The sequence below is a fragment of the Paramormyrops kingsleyae genome, chromosome 21, assembly GCF_048594095.1.
Source record: "Paramormyrops kingsleyae isolate MSU_618 chromosome 21, PKINGS_0.4, whole genome shotgun sequence".
Classification (NCBI taxonomy): Eukaryota; Metazoa; Chordata; class Actinopteri; order Osteoglossiformes; family Mormyridae; genus Paramormyrops; species Paramormyrops kingsleyae.
The window spans coordinates 20342929-20365810 of NC_132817.1; the positions used below are offsets into that span (position 1 = coordinate 20342929).

General features: G+C 45.9%; 1 long non-coding RNA gene across 2 annotated transcripts in view; it reads right to left on the bottom strand.

Annotated features, from left to right (window-relative positions):
* Positions 1-22882, bottom strand: part of LOC140581488 (uncharacterized) — a 169002-nt gene that overhangs the window by 76795 nt on the left and 69325 nt on the right. The gene's annotated exons all lie outside the window — the stretch shown is intronic.

Below are 22882 nucleotides of genomic sequence, written 5' to 3' on the forward strand. Positions count from 1 at the left end.
GCATGCAAAGCCCCTGCTTTGATGGTTCTATGGAATAATCACACCAGTGCAGAGATGATATCACCACTCCAGGGGCATAAGAAGGGCCTTCATTCATATAGGGGCCAACCTTATTAGCCAATGATTTTGAAGCAGGAAGTGACAGGGGAGGGGGCAGTTTGAGCCAATCAGCCTTCAGCTGGTGCCAGTTTTTTCTGTAGCTCCGCCCTTGTTTACACCCATGTCCCTTGTGCCTCATTATATAGAACCACGTGACCGAAAGATTTCCCCCTGAAACCATGGGTGTCTCTCCCTAAATCACAGCCTAAGACAGGAATTTGTAACATGGCGAGAGATGTAATTGCTTGCATGAGCTATGAAAGGAGGGGCAGCTGTAAATACACAGTATAGAAAGCAGCCTTTGATGTTGGCTGTCGCGTTCTTCAGCGTGAGGCAGAGTCAGATACACAAAGGCGTCTCGAATAATTTGTGACCTCGGGTTTTAGGACGGCGCACAATGCTGGCTATGTCAGAAACAGTGCCTGCAGTCTGTGATAAAGAGATGAGAGATGACAAGCTCTTAAACACGTTTTTTTTTTTTTTTGTATAATTTTAAAGGATTTTACGGCGCTACTGAGAAAAGGTGACATGGTTGACAAGAGATTTTACATCCATTGCGTTGCGTTGTGCCATGCTTGGGGAGTTTGGAAAATCCACAATTGTACCTATCCTTCAAGTGTATGCAACTAATAAATATGTGCATGTGGTGTTCAAGCTTTTGAATGAACTTCAGGGCAACAGACGCAGACGTCAGTCGTCAACAATGAGCGTCCCGGCGGTGCTGCTCTCGTGGGTGGGCCGGCTCATAATGGGCACATTTATCTGGCTTCGATTTCATGTTTCACTTCACCCTCGTCAGATAGTGGAGAGCGGGGGGAGTGTGTGTGTGTGTGTGTGTGTGTGTGTGTGTGTGTGTGTGTGGGGGGGGGGGGAGGTTGGTGTTGCCGGCAGATCAAATCCCCCCGGGTCACACCAACCCTCCTCAGAAGTCACCCTCTCCATTCGAACGAAACCTCCAGCTGCCGTCTCTCCAACCCTCTGAAAGTCATGCAATCGCTTTTCCATTAAGACGACCCTAATGGAGATAGCTGGCACTGTGCCCATAATGGCTGCGTTAGAGGCTTCCAGTCCGGCACAGCAGGGAATCGGAGACTAATCTGCTCATTCCAAAATTTCAATGGATCCATTTTGAAAAGTGGAGGATAGGTTAATAAATTTACACGTCGGAGTGTCTTCTCATTTCTCTAATAAAAGAATATGGATATATATTTTTTAAATCATCACTTGTATACCACCACAAAGGCATCTCACAATTGCAGACCTAAAAGAAACACAAAAAAGGCTGAGATTTTTGTTTCATGACAATTTATTTTCAAATTATTTCTAAATTCCCCACCACCCTGACCACGATAAGCGGCTAGAAGATAGATGGATTATTTCTCTTTTCATTATTCTGTGACCATTTCCTGAATATGCCGTGTCAAGACGGATGGACGGATGCTTTTTTTTCCATCTCTAACTTCTCACACAGTCCAAGATCTCAGTGAACCTGGAGCCCGTCCCAGATACCACTGGGCAGGGGGCTGCAGCCTCCCGCCTGGGATGTCAGTCCATCGCTGACCACTAGAGAACTATTTTTAAAGGAGCATCCTTAGAAATAAATAGTTAAAGAAACGCCTGTACACTCCATTCGAGACAGTTGAAAATATGTGAAAGATGAACACACAAATTATCACATTTTTTATTTGTGACACTTGATTAAGATTCGATATTATTTTCATTGCACACAACACAAATTGAAGTACAAGGAAATGCAGTTTTGTATCTATAACCAGAAGTATAAATAGTAGTTTAAGGTGCTTATGGGGAAAAGCATAATCCAACAATAGATTCAGGGAAATTTCTATGCACGATTTACACTGATCCGTCAATCCATCCATCCATCCATCCATCCATTTTCTGTACCCACTTGTCATATGCAGGGTTACAGGGGCCCAGAGCCTACACCAGAAACTGTGGGCACAAGGCAGGGAACAACCCCGGATGGGGCACCAAGCCATCGCAGGGCACAAGGCAGGGAACAACCCCGGATGGGGCGCCAACACATCGCAGGGCACAAGGCAGGGAACAACCCAGGATGGGGTGCCAACCCATCGCAGGGCACAAGGCACGGAACAACCCCGGATGGGGCGCCAACCCATCGCAGGGCACAAGGCACGGAACAACCCCGGATGGGGCGCCAACCCATCGCAGGGCACAAGGCACGGAACAACCCCGGATGGGGCGCCAACCCATCACAGGGCACAAGGCAGGGAACAACCCAGGATGGGGCACCAACCCATCACAGGGCACAAGGCAGGGAACAACCCAGGATGGGGCACCAACCCATCACAGGGCACAAGGCAGGGAACAACCCCGGATGGGGCACCAAGCCATCGCAGGGCACAAGGCACGGAACAACCCCGGATGGGGCGCCAACACATCGCAGGGCACAAGGCAGGGAACAACCCAGGATGGGGTGCCAACCCATCGCAGGGCACAAGGCACGGAACAACCCCGGATGGGGCGCCAACCCATCGCAGGGCACAAGGCACGGAACAACCCCGGATGGGGCGCCAACACATCGCAGGGCACAAGGCAGGGAACAACCCAGGATGGGGTGCCAACCCATCGCAGGGCACAAGGCACGGAACAACCCCGGATGGGGCGCCAACCCATCGCAGGGCACAAGGCAGGGAACAACCCCGGATGGGGCACCAAGCCATCGCAGGGCACAAGGCAGGGAACAACCCAGGATGGGGCGCCAAGCCATCACAGGGCACAAGGCAGGGAACAACCCCGGATGGGGCGCCAAGACATCGCAGGGCACAAGGCAGGAAACAACCCAGGATGGGGCACCAACCCATCACAGGGCACAAGCCACGGAACAACCCCGGATGGGGCACCAACCCATCACAGGGCACAAGGCAGGGAACAACCCAGGATGGGGCACCAACCCATCACAGGGCACAAGGCAGGGAACAACCCAGGATGGGGCACCAACCCATCACAGGGCACAAGGCAGGGAACAACCCCGGATGGGGCGCCAACCCATCGCAGGGCACAAGGCACGGAACAACCCCGGATGGGGCACCAAGCCATCGCAGGGCACAAGGCAGGGAACAACCCCGGATGGGGCGCCAACCCATCGCAGGGCACAAGGCAGGGAACAACCCCGGATGGGGCACCAAGCCATCGCAGGGCACAAGGCAGGGAACAACCCCGGATGGGGCGCCAACCCATCGCAGGGCACAAGGCAGGGAACAACCCCGGATGGGGCACCAAGCCATCGCAGGGCACAAGGCAGGGAACAACCCCGGATGGGGCGCCAAGCCATCGCAGGGCACAAGGCAGGGAACAACCCCGGATGGGGCGCCAACCCATCGCAGGGCACAAGGCAGGGAACAACCCCGGATGGGGCACCAAGCCATCGCAGGGCACAAGGCAGGGAACAACCCAGGATGGGGCGCCAAGCCATCACAGGGCACAAGGCAGGGAACAACCCCGGATGGGGCGCCAAGACATCGCAGGGCACAAGGCAGGAAACAACCCAGGATGGGGCGCCAAGCCATCGCAGGGCACAAGGCAGGGAACAACCCCGGATGGGGCACCAAGCCATCACAGGGCACAAGGCAGGGAACAACCCAGGATGGGGCACCAAGCCATCGCACGGCACAAGGCAGGGAACAACCCCGGATGGGGCACCAAGCCATCACAGGGCATAAGGCAGGGAACAACCCCGGATGGGGCACCAAGCCATCGCAGGGCACAAGGCAGGGAACAACCCCGGATGGGGCACCAAGCCATCACAAGGCAGCTCATCAATCACCTTCATTTAAAATTTTTGTTTTAAGAGTTTCAACTTTAGGTTTTTTTCACCCTATGGCTGCCATGGCAAACAACAAAGCAGTTATTTGCATTATTAATTGTTTCTTAAAATAGGGTCTTTTGTGCATTTTCTTGACACACAGCTGTGGCTTCATACAAAACAAAAGATGTGCATTGTGTAAAGCGTCATCTACATCACACTGAATCGCTCTGGTTGTTCATTGGCAATATTAAAGTCATAAAGCTGTGGTTTGCAAATTTTTTTACACAATGACCCAGTTTTTACCACGCCAGCTCAGTTGCAGCCCTATATGAAGTATAGGTTTAAATTAATGATCTAGCACACAGTGCACTCTGCAGATTGCGCCAATCGATGAATATTGCACTAATCTGATTGGATGTGCCAGTGAATTTTAATTAGGCACCTGTGGTTTGGCTTCCTGGATTGGTTGAGTGTTTACTAGTTTTGCGCTAAGCATTTGCAGACCCAAGACCCGTTTATAGGCCTGAATTCTAGGATTGGGGTTGGGAAATCTGATCGTGGATCAGAATAGGAGCTACCCATATATTGGGAATCACTGTCAAAGGACTGATTTTAGTGCAGTGCATTTTCATATTGTAGGTTAGTCATCCAAACAATCATACTATTTATGAAAATATTGGGGTTTAAATAGTTTGTCGCCGATACAAACAATCATTCTTCTGAAAGCATCAGTAAATGGTGATGTCTTGAAATTTCTGTCAGACAGAAGATTGTACTGACATGTGTTTGACATATTGTGTAACATTCCATATTTCAGATTCATTAACGACAGGCTATATCTGCAATCTGATTACGCACATACTCTACGGTCCTGTGAAGGTAATTTGCTCTGGGATAATACTGTCACACTCGCTCTGTGATCACTACTCTTTGGAAGTTGAAAAAGTCGAAAGCATGCCATTCGATTACCAAGAGGCTCTTGAATCATATGGGGCTACAGATTTCATATTAGTGAGGTCTCTTCTGCAAAAATCACATTTTCCATTAAAGGACACCCATTAGTTGCTGGTGGGTGGTTACAGATGTGTAGTGTGGGGGTTTATGAACTGAAATCCATTTATGGGTGTTTGATGCCGACGTAGCAGTGATCCCGATTTTTCTGTAAAATTAGAACTTCGCAAACCAGAGAATGGCTTTCGAGATGAAGACGAAGGTACTGGACTGGAGGACTGCGTTTTAAAACATGCTGTTTTTGAAGTAGAGGGAAAAAAAGCAATGGTGAGAAGTGTAGAGTAGCTAATAGTAACAGAGGAATCGTGAAGGTTGCAGAGAACGAGGATGATGTCATCACGGGTCAGAAACATTCATCCGTCGCATCTGTACAAACCAGCCTTATTTGGGGTGTACTACAGCACAAAAAAAAAAATCATTTTCAGGCTCTAATCTTCAGTCGCTCATGGGTTTCAGGATAGGGCTGTTTAGTGCTCAAATATGGCCGCCTCGACTTCCCGTCACAAAGAAGTCGGAGACGGAACGGAATGGAATGGAATGAGGCTCCCAGGCCTCCTGCCGCTGTCAGCTCAGGCAAGTAGGCAGCTGCGGCCAGAGGACAATGGAGCCGGTGACACGGTCTTGTCATCTATTTCTCGCCACCTGGAAAGGTGCCACTAGACATGCTGGCTGTCAAATCTGAGCAAAGAAATAATTCAGCTGTGTAGCCCTGGGTGACTCTCAGCCTGGGGATGTGCCCTGCATTTGCAATATATACTTTTTTTCCATCCAAGGGCAATAAGAGCCCCTTAGTTGCAGCTGTCAGTCGCTGCATATCTTAAAAACTACCTCTGCCATCTCTCTTTCACCTTTGCTGTTCACCTGACAGACAAGCCAGCGTTGACCCATGAAATAAAACTGTATTGTCAGCCAGCCAGACTCTGGAAGCAATTCGGAGCAGCACAGAAATTTAGCGAATGAAGATGGGTCTTCAAGCAAAGCATCATATTACACGGGTACTTATTAACTGCCCAATAAATATACACGACTTTTGAACGTGCACCAGATTCTTTCACTGTTCATTCACGTTCAAATAGAAACGACAGTGTGGAACTTAGAAAGAACTTAGGGAACCGGCATCTCGGTACTTATTACAGAAGCAGAACGATTCCCACTTAAACTTAGAACAGGAGAGAGATTCAACAAGGAGAGCCTGATTAGTTAATCAGAGACATTGTTTGGCCAAACTGAGTTAGCGGCTGAGAACGAGCGAGAACACGGGAGCTCATCAAGTCAAGTCACCTACACAGGAGTATTTAGCCCACAGGTTAGCGGTCCTGTCCTGAGCCTCGCTGTGTCAAAAACGGAATAAAACAAAGAGAGAAGAGTGCGTCGGCTGGCGTGCCCTATAAACGACGCGGCTGCCAGAGCTGCTAGCATTTTCCTTAATTTAATAGAGGACTGACTTCTCAGGAGGAAACTGTTAATTTTCACTGGGGGTGGCATTAGTACCCACGTTGGTGGCATGAGACGAAGGTTAAACTCGCCTTGTCAGGACACAGTCAGTCACTGCCAGCCTACGAACGCAAAGTCGTATAATTAAAACCCTAACAACCTGCCACATAGCAATCCCCCCCCCCCGCCTCCAATGTTGTTAAAGGGCTTTGCTTCCATTTCGAGTTCTGAGCCTTTGCAGTACCATTGCTCTTGACTGGTCAGTTTCTGTCTCTCTCTGAGTGTGTGTGTGGGGTGGCGTGTTTCTTTCACAGCCCGTGTGGCCATTCAAGCGCCCATTTCAGCTCTCTGATAGCATGGTGTTACACTAATTGTTTTCTACCTGTGGTCTAAGTGAATGATTTCTATTCTCTTTGCTGAATCACTGGACAATAATTTTGCCTATTTGCCTCCATGGACTGATTATTATATCCCTATGTCCTCCACTACTCCCTTTTATTTAACACCTGAATGCCCCCCATGCAGAGGGGCCACCCAGCTCTACCCTAATTCAAACAGGGACCTGTGTCCCGTAGCATTGTGTCCTGCGGGTCCTTTTCAGTCATACCTATCAAAGCCATTCTTTGGGCTTCCTGAGGGCCTGTAAGAAATATGGTATCCCTCATTAAACCAGAAGGTCGCCGGTGCACATTCAGCGGCAGGCAGAGTGAACTTATCGCTGTTGGGCCCTTGATCAAGGCATTTAACCCTGAGAGCTGCTGCAGGAGTGGCAGATGAAAGGCTGACCCTGTGCCCTAGTCTGCTTTCTTAACTGTGTGTGTCTCATTGGAGAGCCAGATGGGACATGTGAAAACAAATGGATTCCTAAAAACTTCTACTCGTACTTGTATGAATAGCGAATAGAGCATCATGATCATATACAGTACTTCAATTCGTGAAGCATATTTTTTTCAGAATGTCCTCTGGTATCAATAATGTTCATCTTATCTTACATAGGGCTGAAATGCACGCAACCCTAACCTCTAAATTTCCCATAAAGCTTTAAGGCTGCTTTTCCTCCTTCTGTGTAATTTTAGAGTCCTCCTTTATATGTTGTGTCCTTATTTGCACACCTGGCTCTATTTCATTTGTGGAATTCAATTGTGGTAGCCATTTAAGGGCTAATCCTTAAATAGATCTCAATGGTGACTTTTTGAGTTGCCAAGTCACATGTCAGCCTAGTTATCGGTGCATCCCAGAGGTCTCAACCTTGCAGCTACGCACTGGACAGCAGGAGCAGGCCTCCTGGATCACTGGTTCATGCTTTACATCCAACTGTGACCGGTAAAATGTGCTCATGGGAGACAGAAGGAAAAATGATGTGGTTAGAGATAACAAATCAGATTGTAGAGGAGGTTGGTCCAAGCAACTAGAGGTGGAACCAAACCAATCAAATGTCTGGGTCCCGCCTCCTCTAGTTCCTTGGATCCACCTCTTTTACAATCTGATTGGCCATTTCTCTGAACCAATCATTTTTCCTTCTGCCCTCAGAACATTGTTGTGTAAGTAAAACTTCCACGATCGCAAATTGCGCAGCCAGTCCTCACTGGTCCTTTTGCTTTTATCCACAGCTAAATGTCATATCTCAGTATGCTATCATCACACTTATTTACATCCAATTCTCACACAGTCCAGTTAAGCACGAGTAGCCAAATGCTATATTTATAAATACATGCTTTAATGAAGCGCTGTTTCACTATTCCTGTTGCGATTTCCATAACTCATTCCTACAGTCATGCACAATTACCCAGATCCAGCGCAGGTTCTGTGTTATTGACTTTTGATCATCCTGAGATACGTGACCCAGAGAGCACACTATCCCATTCCTTCCCATCTTCTTGTTCCAACCTGCACAATAGCCAACGGGGTTCTTCCTGGGTCGGGCCTTGGACTGCACCCTACCCTGTGCTACACTGTGGAGTGAGTGGCGCTGTTTCTGGCTTTTTGGACCTCAGGTGTTGGATTCCCAAGTATGTGAGTCCGGATCGCATTTAACAGGAACGGATCAATTCCACAACCTTCTGTGACTTTCAGTAAAACACACAGTATCTACTGCCTCAGTACCAACCACAGTGTGGATCACTAACAAGAACAAAATGCAGTGGAGAAAATAAATCCACGGCACTATGTTCAGTAATGGACAGGATGTATATTTACACCAACTGTAATTTGATATGGCAAGAACAACAGAAAATGTGGAGAAATTTGTATCCAGCACTTTGGTCATAAAGGATAAAATGCAGTGTTGAATATAAAATAAACCTACATGGTTAATTGGATGCAATCAGAATCAAAAATAAATGAGAAAGCTCAGCTCAGCTTAACTGGTAGCATCAGCACACCGTCTCTGGGACGGCCTTCGAGAGCTGTGCTCTGTGCGGCAGAGCGTGAAACACATAAAGTGATGCAGGTGTGTTACATAAGGCCCTTGTTTCACGGAGCGACCCCCGTCTTACCATGATAAGCATTATTTTCTCAAGTAAAATCCATTTGGTGTTTTTTTTCCATCAGCCTGATAAAATAAATCTATTGTAATGATCACTGCTTGGCGGGAGAAGGTGACATTACTCGAGCAGGCGGGGGAGGGGGGGCCGGCATGCCACTGACCCCCCCACCCCCCCACCGAGTTTCAGTATCGTAAGATGAAGGAGGGAGGAGTCACACTGCAACGGTGATAACCTTCAAAAGAAAAAAAAGCTCTACAACTATGAATACATTTCCTCAGATTAAATCATCGGAGCGGGCATATGGGGGGGGGGGGGGCAGTTCCTGTTAGGCTTGGGGGGGGTCCAGTCATGGAGATAAAAGGTGGTAAAAGTAAATAAAAGACCAAGCAAAACAAAGAAATAAAAACAGACAAGTGAATGGAACGTGGAGGTTGGCAAGGCCGATTAGGAGGTGGCAGCATGGCCAGGGGGGTGATAAGGGGGGACGCGGAGGTTGGGTGGCGCGGGCCGGCCCCCGGGAGAGGTGTGGTCATCCAAGGAACAGCAGGATGTAGAAACAAGGCCGAATAGGAGGTGGCGGCGGCGTGGCCAGGGGGGCGATAAGGGGGGACGCGGAGGTTGGGTGGCGCCGGCCGGCCCCCAGGAGAGGTGTGGTCATCCAAGGAACGGCAGGATGTAGAAACAAGGCCGAATAGGAGGCGGCGGCGGTGTGGCCAGGGGGGCGATGAGGGGGGACGCGGAGGTTGGGTGGCGCCGGCCGGCCCCCAGGAGAGGTGTGGTCATCCAAGGAACGGCAGGATGTAGAAACAAGGCCGATTAGGAGGTGGCGGCGGTGTGGCCTGGGGGGCGATAAGGGGGGACGCGGAGGTTGGGTGGCGCGGGCCGGTCCCCGGGAGAGGCGTGGTCATCCAAGGAACGGCAGGATGTAGAAACAAGGCTGATTAGGAGGTGGCGGCGGTGTGGCCAGGGGGGCGATAAGGGGGGACGCGGAGGTTGGGTGGCGTGGGCCGGCCCCCGGGAGAGGCGTGGTCATCCAAGGAACGGCAGGATGTAGAAACAAGGCCGAATAGGAGGCGGCAGCGGTGTGGCCAGGGGGGCGATAAGGGGGGACGCGGAGGTTGGGTGGCACGGGCCGGCCCCCGGGAGAGGCGTGGTGATCCAAGGAACGGCAGGATGTAGAAACAAGGCCAAATAGGAGGTGGCGGCGGTGTGGCCAGGGGGGCGATAAGGGGGGACGCTGAGGTTGGGTGGCGCGGGCCGACCCCCAGAAGAGGCGTGGTGATCCGGGGAATGGCAGAATGTAGAAACAAGGCCGATTAGGAGGCGGAGGGGTGGCCGGGGGGGCGATAAGGGGAGACGCGGAGAGACGACATTCCCGAGGCAGAGACAGGCTCACCAGCGGGGGGGAGGACATGGAGGTCTGTCGGTGGGGGGGGAAGAAGGAGAGACCTGGAGATGGGATCAGAAGTTGACCGTGCTCTTTTGTACTCCTATGAGGCACTGGGAGCCCTAGGAAGCCATGAACCAGTAGAAGGAGGCCAGCACAATGTTACTTCAACCCCTTCTTAAATAAGGATCGCGATCGTCGGTGTGCACCAAAATGACTTAATATAACTTAAATAATACACGACCACCCACGCAGCCTCACGCGATGAAATGAGAATTCCATGAAGCTTTAATGTGGTGCAGGGAATAACAGAAAAGAAACCCTACAATTCATCAAACAGAATCTCCTGCAGAAATATATTGATCAAAAAAGAATGATGGAAGTTGTTGTAATGACATTTCCTTTTGCTGGTGATTCTGTATTAGATATTGACACGTTTGCATGTGTGTGTAGAGAACACACCCAAGAACAAACATGCTCAGCTAAATCAGTCACAAATATCAGTGGAAATGCCATACATATATAAAATAGAGTATTTGTTTCACCTTTGTTGCAAAAAGAGCAATCTGTTCCCCCCCCCGCCCCCCCCCCCCCTGTTGTTCTATTTTACCATACAAGCTGAATTGCATCTTTATACATTTTTTGCCGGTGCAAATAAAAAAATCCATAAAATATTGTCATGAATTTGGATGTCATTGGATGAGCATTGCACACGGCCCCTTTCCCATCATGCCATGCAGCCAATTACCCATGAAAGAACAGTCCCACCATGCATAGAACAGAGTATGTGGTGGAAGGTGTGAGGGGCACAGTGTGCGTTGGGTCCAGGTAAAAGGGTAGAGGTGTGAATTATCCGTTGCCTTTTTAAAGACATTATTATAGCACTATGTTTCTTACCCACTTGTGATGGCACAATATAAATATCTCTGTTCAAGGGACATCTGTCATCCTTATTAGTGTCTTTTAAGCTCAGCATATGAAAGTGGAGCGGCTTTCTTCTGATGATAAAATGCACACCTCACAGTTTTGAAAGCAAGCGGAGCAGAAAGGGTCCAGGGATGATCAACCGGGAGACGTGTGTCTCGGGCCGTGCTGGGCAGACTGGCTACAAACGCCCACCTCGCAAGCTATTGGCAAGGAATTAATCTCTCGCCGAGTCCTCATCAATGTGAGCATATGCAAGCTGTTTGTCTTTGAAGTGTCGCTTATTGACAAATAATTAACAGAATGTGTTTATGCTCACAAAGCAAAAGCAACTCAAAGGAAAGCAAATCGCGGTCGCAGCACACTTGTGGGGACGGCAAAGCATTTAACTCTCAGGCCTCTCCCCCATAAGACATCAGCAATGCACGGACACACACGCGCACACACACACATTAATCTGCTGATGCGACGCTTTGCAGAATTATTTATGGCACAGTTTATTACGACTTTAATCGCCGTCCGCTGTAAATCTCTCAACAATAAAAACGGCACTCAACAGGCAAAAGTACTGTGGGTAAGCCTGTGGTATCACACTGACTTCACATTATCGGTCAATCTGAATGAAAATTAAACTAATCGTGAGAATCCTGAACGTTTTTAGATGCGTAAATTCTCTCAATTGCTCAGTCTTGTTTTGATATTGATCATTTTTAAAAAGCTGTTTCTTAAAGAACCTGTAGTGGGCACTCTTAAGGTATAAATAATATAAGATATATAGGGTAACGTAATTTCAATTCAAATTATTTTAACATAGCGCCTTTCACAACAGAGACACCCCAAGGCGCTTATCAAGAATGTGTGGCAGTTCATCACTACATCTTTTATACAAAATACATACTCTTATGCAGAGGTGGAAATTTCAAGACCAGAGAGTACAAATTGAGACCAAGATTTTGTTTCAACCAACCAGCTGAGTGCTCTGTGACTCTTTATGCTGAACTGGTTGGTACTTTCTGGACCTGAAATCTCCACCTCTGCTCTTACATAAAAGCTACTTGCACTGCTTATTTTACATGTCAATACAACAAGACACTGACTGAAGCACTCTTGCTACTTACAGGGGCATACCTAGAAATTCTGATCCCCCTGAAAAAATATCACCTTGCCCACCCCCCTGCCAAATTTTACATCTAACTTAACGTATTCAAAGGTCCCAGGGTACCCATGCCCTTTCCATGCCCCTGACTGTATATAAGTAGTGTATATATGTATATGTATGAATATACGTGTGTGTGTGTGTGTATATTTGTATATATGTGTATATATACCCCAACAGGTGGCTGCCCTTCGCGGACAACTTACTCTACAAAGAGCAAGTTGAGGGAGGCCTAAAAACAATTTCCCCGCGGGGATCAATAAAGTATCAATTATTATATAATAGTATTTGCCCAATGTGCTTTTGGGGGGGTTTGAACAGGTAGTGATGTTCCCTCCTCAGACCCGGTGCCACCTCCCTGCCAGCAGAGAACACTGAAGAATCGGTTACTAAACAAAGTTCGTACGACTGTTAGCTTCGGGGCCCAGAGCTTCTTTGCAAATCAGTCACAGTGGTGCCGCGTCCTTGTTTGAAGGCCGTATTTGTAATACATGCTTCCCTGACAAAGGAATCGCACGGAACGTATAGAGGGAAGGTGAATTAAAGCCAGAGGCGGAATCATCACAGGTGATTGAAGCCTTTTGTAAGGAAGCATATGAGCTTCTAAAGGCGCTATGAGTGAAGGCTAATGCAGTCAGGGTTAGCATAGTCAGGGTTAACATAGCCCACGGCGCCGCGCCGGATACCTGCAGCGCCCAAGGCCTGTGTTATGTAGAATCCATGCTTTCCCGGCGAGGCCTCCTTTTATTCACGCTACACCATTTTATTTTGATTTTTTAACTGCTTATGTCACCATATTTCTTTATTCCGGTTGCAATCATTAAACAAGAAAGTTACGGCTCAGTTTCTCGCCCCCCCCCCTCCCCCACCACCATCAGAATGTGCCTTTGCTGTTGATTGGTGACTGAGCTGCATGAAGTTTAACTCAATCACGTTGCTCCAAGATCTCTGTTCCATGGGGTTTTTCCAACAGAGCTGTATTTCTTTCGCTCTCTAACAAAAAAATCAATTTCCTCTTGAAAATGCTTACTGTGAAGTTCCTTCAACTTCAGCGGGTTTTTTTTTTGCTGCCAGTTAACCCCCTGCTCTCGCTCGCCCGGATACACGCCAAAAGTGTGTGCATGGCAAGCTGCTGAACGTCTGCGTTATGAATGCTTTCAACTAACAAAACCTGCACCTTACCCTATTAGCTGCCTGTGCAATGCTCCTGAAAAACTCTTAAACCAAATATTAGGAACATGGCAGCCTCCTCCAGACAAATTCCTCCATTTTCCTGTTTAGCTCCCTAGTAGATGCAGCACTGCCATCATACCCTAACTCGATGTTTCTCAGTCCAGTTTCAGGGACACCAAAACAGTTCATATGTTTGCTTCCTCATAGGTCCCAGTACACCTCTACCTGGTATTCAGTGTTCTTGATTGGCTGAGAACTGGGAGGGAGCAAAAATGTGGACTGTCTGAGGGTTGAGAAACAATGCCCTTCTGTCACGATCCACAGCACCCCCCCTAGCTTAGGGGTGTCAAATTCCAGTCCTGGGGGTCCGGAGCCCTGGGTAGCTTAGTTCTTTCCTATTCTACCATAAATGATTCAGCTCACAAGCTGTGTTGTAAATAGCACAAAGAGTTGAATCAGGTGTGTTAAACGAGGGGAAACCCAAAAATGTGCAGGGCTCCGGCCCCCCAGGACTGGAGTTTGACACCCCTGCCCTAGCTGTATCGATGCTCTACTCAAACTCACACCATATGAAATGCGGCCTGCGTCCCTCCTTTATATTGTCAGTGAGCAGCATGTACACAGAAACCCACCCGGTGACTTTGATGGCACTCTGTTTGATCTATTTCATAATGTCACTTGCGGCTGAAGTTTGTTCATTTAAAATGCCAAGGCACTTGTTATTAAAACATAAATCAGAAGCTTCGAAGCTATTTCTTGTATAGGGCACACAAAATTACATTTAAAAAATCAATTCTTAACACCGTTTACTAGAATGATTCTACTAGTCAAACCTATTTTAGAAATAATATGTTACTCTTGTCTTTCGTGGTTTCCATGGCAACAAAGTAGTTATAAGGTGTTGATGTATTCTATTAATAATTACGAAACAAACCATGTGTGTTCAACTCTGGACACTTAACATTTGCCCCATTACCAGAAGAAACTTAAGTTAAGTCACGGATCTTAAGTCACGGATCAGTCAGTCTACGCTTTGACTTGGGAGGTTACAACACCACCCCCCCCGCCCCCCCCGCCCACTTTATTATCCTGTTAGCACATTTACCGCAGCCTGGAAATGAGCAGACACTCAAAAAAGGGGGACAGAGACTTGAACTTGAAACCTGAAGAGATCAAGGACTGAATTTATTTGGCACTCCGTCTGAGCCGTGAGCACTTCCGAGAGCGGGCGGGGGGGTTGCACGACTGTAATCCGTGTGAGACTGCTAAGCAAGGTGGAACATTTGTCATTTTCGACTCATGCTGTTAATTAAATACGTGAATTTACAGCAGACTGACAGCTTGTTCGTGGAAGATAATGCATCGTTAATGAATACGCGGCTCCGCTTGCGGGCGCCAGGCCAGCCGCAGAGAGCTGCCCCCGGTCCTGTTGGCTTTTCAGGGCTTAACTGCTCGCTCATTCCCTGTAACTGCGCCCTTGTGTACTAACAAAGCTCAGGATGTGTCTGAATAGCGGACATGGCTGATGGATCCATGTCCCTCACCCATTCCTCTATAACCATGTGTCCAGTACAGGGTCACGGTGGTCTGGAGCTTATCCCAGGCAGTGGGGGGGGGCTGGCTGGGGGGGGTGCCAGGCCGCCCAAGGACACACACTCACACATTACTGTCTATTCAGTCATGCCAGCACTTCCCTTGGCTAATGGACCTTGTAACGTGAATGTTTTTTTATTGTATAACACAAGTGCAAAGGGACACATGAATTTTAAAACACAGAAATATTCAATACATCCATCCATCCATTTTCTGTAAATGCTTGTGCTGTTTAGTGTTGTGGGTCGGGGTTTGGAGCCTATCCTGGAAACTATGGGTGAAATGCAGGGAACAACCCAGGAATGGGTTCCACCCTATTTAAAGGTGCACACACACACACACACACACACAAAAACGCGTTTTTGGACAGTGGGGGGAAACTGGAGGTCCTGGGGAAACCCCACAATGACACTGGGAGAAAATGCAAACTCCACATATATGCATGGAGCCATGGTGAAAATTTGAACCCCAGTCCGAGAGGCATGAGACAACAGTGCCAAGCACTGCGCCCCCCCACCACTGACATCATCATCATAATAATAATAATAATAATAATAATAATAATAAAAAGCGAAACAAGGTCGGGAAGGGCATCAAACATCATTTTCAATGGCTTAAGTACTTTAAAGGAAGAAACACAATCTGCCATTTCTGATTGGAAGCGGATATTCACTTATATCCCCAAAAGACGACATAGATATATAACTAACGTATCAAAATTCAATATGCGGCCCCAGGACCACGACAAGCAGATGCCGTTTGTGTCGTAGTGAATCCTCAAGGAACTGCTGCCACCTGGCAAGCGGCCAAAAAAAACGGGGGGGCGGGTGGGGGGAGAGAAAGAATGGGATGCCGTTTGATAGCGACGGCGTTCCTGATGAATCGGGTGTTTTAATGGATTTATAATTAATGCCCATAAGTTGCTCGTGGCATCAGTGGCCTATGAAAGATAATGTTCTGTAACCGCCGAGTAATTTCGGGTCATCGCAGTTCAGTGGAGAACCCGAACAACGATGACAAAACGTCCATTTACAGTCCATCACAGGGACAGTGCACTATGGTGCAAAGCTCATTTTCCTTACTCAAGGACTTTTAGCATACATCACGGGGAAAGGAGGCTAGCCAAGCCCAGTGACGTTTTAAAATAGTACGGACCCAGATCTATCTCTTGTGATCTCTGTAATTAAAAGCTCCCCCCGTGCGGCTCTGACAAGCTCGCCGACGGGGCCCGTGGAGAGCGTCAGATCATTTGCATTCTCCGGGGGCGAATGCCGATCGATTGGCCGGACGAGTCGACATCAATCACAGAGAAACAGATTATGGCAAGTCCTGGAGTGTTCTGTTCCATTTGGTTTTCTGTTTTAATCAGGCCTCTCACTGCGAGTCGCGCTCTCTCTCGAGACTTAACGGCATTTGACATTCGTCTGTCCGCCATTATTACGTTGGATGCTCGCTAAGCATGAATTTTGTCGATTCCGTTCCTTCCTGGGATACCACCCTGGTGGTGTGTCATTGTGGGGTCTTAGTAATTCTTTTAAAAACTTTAGTTTCATTTAGTTCATCTCTCCCCCCCCCCCCCTCACATCCACTCCCAGATCAAATCAATATAATATGAATATGGGACAGCTCAAGTTCACTCTAGTGAGAACTTTCCATGGTACAGGGTGTGAAATTTGCCTGAGGATTTTTTATTTTACATTACGTCTCTTAGGCTGAGCTACTGCAGAGATTAAATGTCCAAAATGCCTCCCAGCACAGAGACACGCATTTGTTTGTAAGCATTTTCCTATCCTCCTTTCATAATCTTATGTCAGCCTATTGACTCTTTTTCCATCACTGAGACAAACGTTGAGGAGCGTGGCCCGCTCAGATGCAGGCTGTCGCAGGGAGACATTAAAGTTTCATTCTGTTCCATCCAGCTGAAACCGAATATTTCCATTTTCTCCCAGAGCGAGAGGCTCGTCGATCTCGCTTTTACATCACAATCCACTTAACCCTCCGCCTGATTCCGATTGGCGTGCCTCTCCTAACGCACAAAAAGCGCCGCTCTGTGATATATGGGAACAGGGAAAGGCACATTTTTAATCCAGGACAAAACGAAGAAAAAAAAATATTCAGCATGATAAAGACAAGTTGTCGGTTTTACTTTTTGAACGCAATTGTCTGATACACTGGGAGCAACTTTTGGTCCACAAAGAGCCAGAAATGATCGACGATTGTATTTTTCTCACAAGGAAAATTGTGCCGAATTGTGGAAAACAGCCCTCACCGTAAGTATCGATTGACAGCATTCAATTCAGAGACACAGTGAATCACGCACTCTCGTCACCAGAATCCTCTTCGTTATTCACGCATTTTGTTTGTAACCTCTTCTTTTCTGGCCCGGTTCATCAATTTTTACTTAAGTATTGTGATCTTTTGAATACCTGTATGACGGAGCTGAAGCTGATACAGTGTAGAAAGCAATAAATCAGCCAAAGTCTCATAGGGCTATAAATCTTAGGAGTGGGAACTCAGCTGGTCAAGAAGTATTTTCACTCAATGCAGTAGCTCTTCTCCGCTAAATGGGTGACAGACTGCAAGGTCGCTGGGCCGCATTTCATGCGACACACGCATCATATAAACAATTCAACGCAGAAGAGTCCTGGGGGAATAGAGTAAGGCGCATTCGCTGTGAAGAAACTCTGATGGGCACATGCAGCTTAAGTGGGCAACGCACTCGGGGAAACACGCCGCTTTCACCGTCCGTCGACTCGCGTGTCTCTTCCCTCACTTTCTTCACGGACGCCCTTCATCTGAAGCAGCCTGGAAGTTTTTCTTACACACTTATGCGGTGGTGCCTGCCCCCCTTGGTGATTTCGGGTACAGACTCCCTCCCTCCCACCCCCCCTCCCGGGAGTCCAATCGACAGCCTTAAGTTTACAGACCTTTGGGTTTAAGAATGCCCTGTGTCAGCTTCAGACTAGCTTCAGAAATTAGACTAAATTCGGGTAATGATTTCAGTGTAATATCTACTATGCTATAGTACATGCCACATAACAGATTTTGACCCTAACAGCCTCCTTTATCACCCACCTCCCCCACTGTTCATCAGACGCTTCCTGCAAAATTGATTACGACTCTATTCAACACGCCATCTTGCACCAGAAAGTTCTAAAACCATACTTTCCCCCCAAAACATGTCTCATTAGCTATGAAAAATGAAGAGCACAATTAGCCTGAAACAGTGGCTGAAATAGGTATTAATTGAAATTGATTTTATAATCTGCAACTTATGGGTCATTAATTTTTAATCTTTTCTCAATCAATACGATATTCATAATGGAACGACCAACTCTTTCATTAATACAGTGAGCACACTTTCACACAAAAAAAACAATGAAGTGAAACATTAATTATGCCATAGTGTATTATGGTGTTCATTTTATCTGGAAACTGTTTAAGTCAATGTGCCTGCAGAAAGTTCTACTGCAGATCTGGAGAATATCAACACTAAAATGACACACTGTACATAAATTGCTATATGCTATTTATGCAGCCTATTCACAATCCTATCCATCCATCTTACGGTGATCAGGGGTGCGGGGGGGAGGCTCGTCAAAGCAGGGGGGCACCAGTAGAGTGAGCCTGTTTTTTTTCAGGGGTGTATTTTTCAAATCAGAAGCTCAGTGTGAGTATTTTTATTGGAAAACGATATTTGGACTGGTATTTTCTTTCCATGTTAGCTTGCTATTAGTGAAAACTGAACATTACTTGATAATATCGACGTCAACAAGATTTTAGAATTGCAGGGAAATAACAGGGCTTTTACTCAAAGTCACATGCCAAATTGTTGTTTTTTTCTGCTGAACGTGAATTTTGTGTGCAGCCATTGTGGCGATGGTCCATCTTTGTAGTTGATTGAGCCGTCGGTTAGGTGGCAAAGTTAGGTGACAATCTCTTGCAAATTTCCATCAGCGATCAGTTGCCGTGGTGACATGATTCTGTAATCTGAGCACAAAGTAAATATTAGCGGCGAACAGCGATGGCCTTTATCCTTGAATTTACTGAAGCACAACACTGCCTTTTGGGAGTTCATTATCAACCATTTGAGCACTTCACTCGAACCCGAGCTCATTTGTTAAGTCTTTCATACATATAAGGAGAGTAGTGGGGATATTTTTGGTGGAAGGGCTGTGGGCAACTCTTCTGCAGTACAGAACTATCACTACTAAGTAAATGAGGTGTGGTAGTTATATTTTTGAGGGAGTACAGTGGGACGTGTCTTTTATAATTAACATTTGATGCACTGTCCTGTCTCAGTGACACCGTGAGAATGGTTGTATAACATGATTCACAGACATTTGCGTCGAGTCTGACTGAAGGTTTCAGATCTTCAGGTAAGCCGTAATGAGGTCGTCACTGCTAAGTCTGAGGCATGCCGATGATCTTGGTGAGCACTCTACGAAAGTGCACTTCTCTTGAGTTCTAAAGCTGCTTTTTTCCTTCAGAAGACCCTAAGGCATTGTTGGAAGATGATTTTTTTTTCCCCCTACGTCCTTGCAGTGTTAACGTGATCAAAATTTCCTGCTGGGAAACGGTTTTCATTAATACTGGAGGATAATGAGATCTAATGGGGATTGAGTAATGATCAGCGATCAAAGTTAGGATACAGTCTCTCTTTATACAGAGCATCTGTTTACATAGTCGTAATTGTTTTTAAGAGTTAAATTTATATTTCTCAATATGGACAGAATAAACATAGCAGGAATTTCTAACATTGAAATTATACACTTATACAGTATAAAATGCAGTTTACAGTATATGAAATACTGTATCTTTAACATGTTAATACTTATGCTATTCCTATAAAGTTCAGTAATGTTCTACATGATATTTAAACTGATTATTAACATAAAATGTAAAGAGCAAATGTGATAGACATGGCTTTATCCGCAGAAGTGGGATCACCGCGCTTTTCTTAAATGAGTTGGAACCTTGAGAGCCTTGAAGGTGGCCTGTTTCTTTACCTTCCTGCCAGCTTGATTCCTTCTCCCTTAAGTCTGGGCCCTTTCATTAGAGGATGTAAACCACGTTAAACAAAGAAGCACTTTCCGCAGACACACCACTCCGCGTCCCTAGCAACCTTGCAGGGGTCCTGTGACCCCCCCCCCGACGCCTTAATTGACGACGTTAAAAGATAATTTTTTTCTCTAATTGAGTGCAAGTGTTAATGTATTCAAACTCATCCTTCAATAGGAAGAATGCAGTTGTCCAGTTAGCCAATGCGCACAGAACAGCAGATACGCTAAAGGGGCTATTTTACACTTTCGGCTGGTTTGGTCTGATTTTTTTGATTAACGGCACTGAACCTCTCTGGGAGAAGTCAGGATAGTGTTTCAAAGGGAACCAACTGTAAATTAATTTTGATCTATTTACAGACATAAAATAATTAATTTTCACAAGGTGTCTCAGGGGGGGAAGGTTTTAGTGCTGTGCTTCCTAATTGCAGAATGATTTCAAGGTTGTTAAATAATTATAGGTCTTCACCTGACTTTTAATGTTTCAAGGAAGGGTAAAGGAGCTTTAAATATATACAGCATAAATACATAAAATATAAGGCACTATATGACAAAGGAGTTATTACATACGTGACAAAAAATAATGCAATTTTTAAATGACAATAAATGGGTAACAATATATAAGCTTAGAATGGAAAGGATATATGCTTTTGTTTCCTATTTAAGTTGTAGTTATTAAGGTTTTCATACTACTGTACATACAAAAGAAGAATTACAAACAAAAAAACATAAAAACCATCCAAACTATTACCTGGACCCATCAGTTTGTTAACATTGTATATCTGATAATAGATTCATTATTACTTTTGCCTGTGGAATAAGATTATTTCCCAAAAGCAAAATACAAAAATATACCCAGTACTGAAAACACTGCTGTCACCCAAATGTCTTTCCCTAGGCTGACATGGGGCCTCATCTGGGACTAAAGCCAACAACCTTCATGTTGAGTTCATGTCCTTAACCACAATAGCACCTGCTCCGCCCCCTCCCGGGTAGATGTGTTACAGTTAAGATAAAAATGCATGCAGCAAGAATTTTAAACAACCGCAAAGCATTATGGACTTGCAGTTTCCTTTTTTTCAACTGGGTGACTCAGATGGTGAATGTTGCAGGTTCGAACTTCACCCTAGTGTGTGTGTGTGTGTGTGTGTGTGTTTGTTTGTTTGTTTGTGCGGATTATGTTTGTATTACACTGTGGGGACCAAATGTACCCTACAATATGATAAAAACCTATTGTTTTGACATTGTTGGGGATAATTTTTCAGGTCGGCACAAAGATCGGTGAATGCAATCAAAAAAGTAAAAATGCCGAAAGTCTTTGTTTATTTTGTTTGGTTACTTATGGTTATGGTTAGGGCTGGGTAGGGGTTAAGGTCGTCATGTTGGGATTAGAGATTTCCTAATAGAAATGAATGGAGAGTCCCCACAAAGATATAATTACAAACCTGCGTGTGTGTGTGGAATATGCAAATTCTCCTGGTGTTCCAGTGGGTTTCCTCAGGATAATGTGGCTTTCCATCAGATCAGAGGGATTGGATTCTCCAAATTGCCTTTGTGTGTGTCAGTGTCCTATCTCATGAAACATCCTTCCCAGGATGGGCTCCAGCTCAGGATTACTGTGACCCTAATTGGATAAACGGTTCAATGGATATTTCGCAATTGTGCTACGACGCAAAGACCGCTTTATCTTTTATTTATTGAACGTCTGACCTAACATGCTCATGAGAGCCAGGACATCACTTTCTTGCCATTAATTTAGTACAAATAAAGTACCTATATAAAAAAGCATTATTGCAACCCATAGCTACACATTTGCACCAGTGATTCATTCCAAAAGAGGCAGATTCCACCTCTTCCCAACCGTAAATCCCAATGACTTTAACTACCCAGTCTGCTTACTGCACAATTCGCTTTTTTACTCTTATATGATGTTTTGTTTCTAGCTTTTCTCATTATGCCAATTAAGTTTGATTCTTCTGCTTTGCTATTTGTTACATAAATCAATATTTTAAGCGATTTAAGCTTATCAGAGGTGCCATTAAATAGCTGTGTCAGTTACAAGGTCAAAAACAGACTTTGACATTCTATACATTGGGTTTATCAGCAGAGGTGGAAATTTCAGTTCCTGGAGGCAAAAATCCAGACCAAGATTTAGTTTCAACCAACCAGTTTAGTACCCCAAATGGTAAATTACTCAAATGGTTGGTTGAAACAAAATCTTGGTCTGGATTTTTGCCTTCTGGACCTAAAATTTCCACCTCGGTTTACCAGTTAGCTAATATTGTACCACCGAAAGCAACACATTTGCATAAACAAAAGGAATTAGCCAGACTTCCGTTTCTCCCCGTTACCTTTCAATTAATGTGTAATTAATGTGTTCCCAGTTTCCGTGGTCACTGGCCACACTGCGCCCTGCTGACTGCACCCTCTGAGACGGAAAGGATACACCCCCCCCAGCAGTTCTCCAACTTTCATTAAAAAAAACAGCAGCAGATCCACTTGCATATATTATAAAAGGTCTTCAATTTTAATTTTGCTTTAGCCATAACTGCCACAGCAGGGTGACCCCAAGTGGTAATAATTTTTATGCATTGTGCGAGGTAGTAATCCATCATTTATTACTATCACAAAATAGAAAAAAAAAGCATTTTACAGAAGATTAATCTTATAGTGTTCTGCAGCAGTGTGGGCTTGCAGTGTGAAACACTCACCAGCATGAGTTGAAACTCCAACATCACTGTATGTTGCAGTCATTTTGCACTCAGCCTA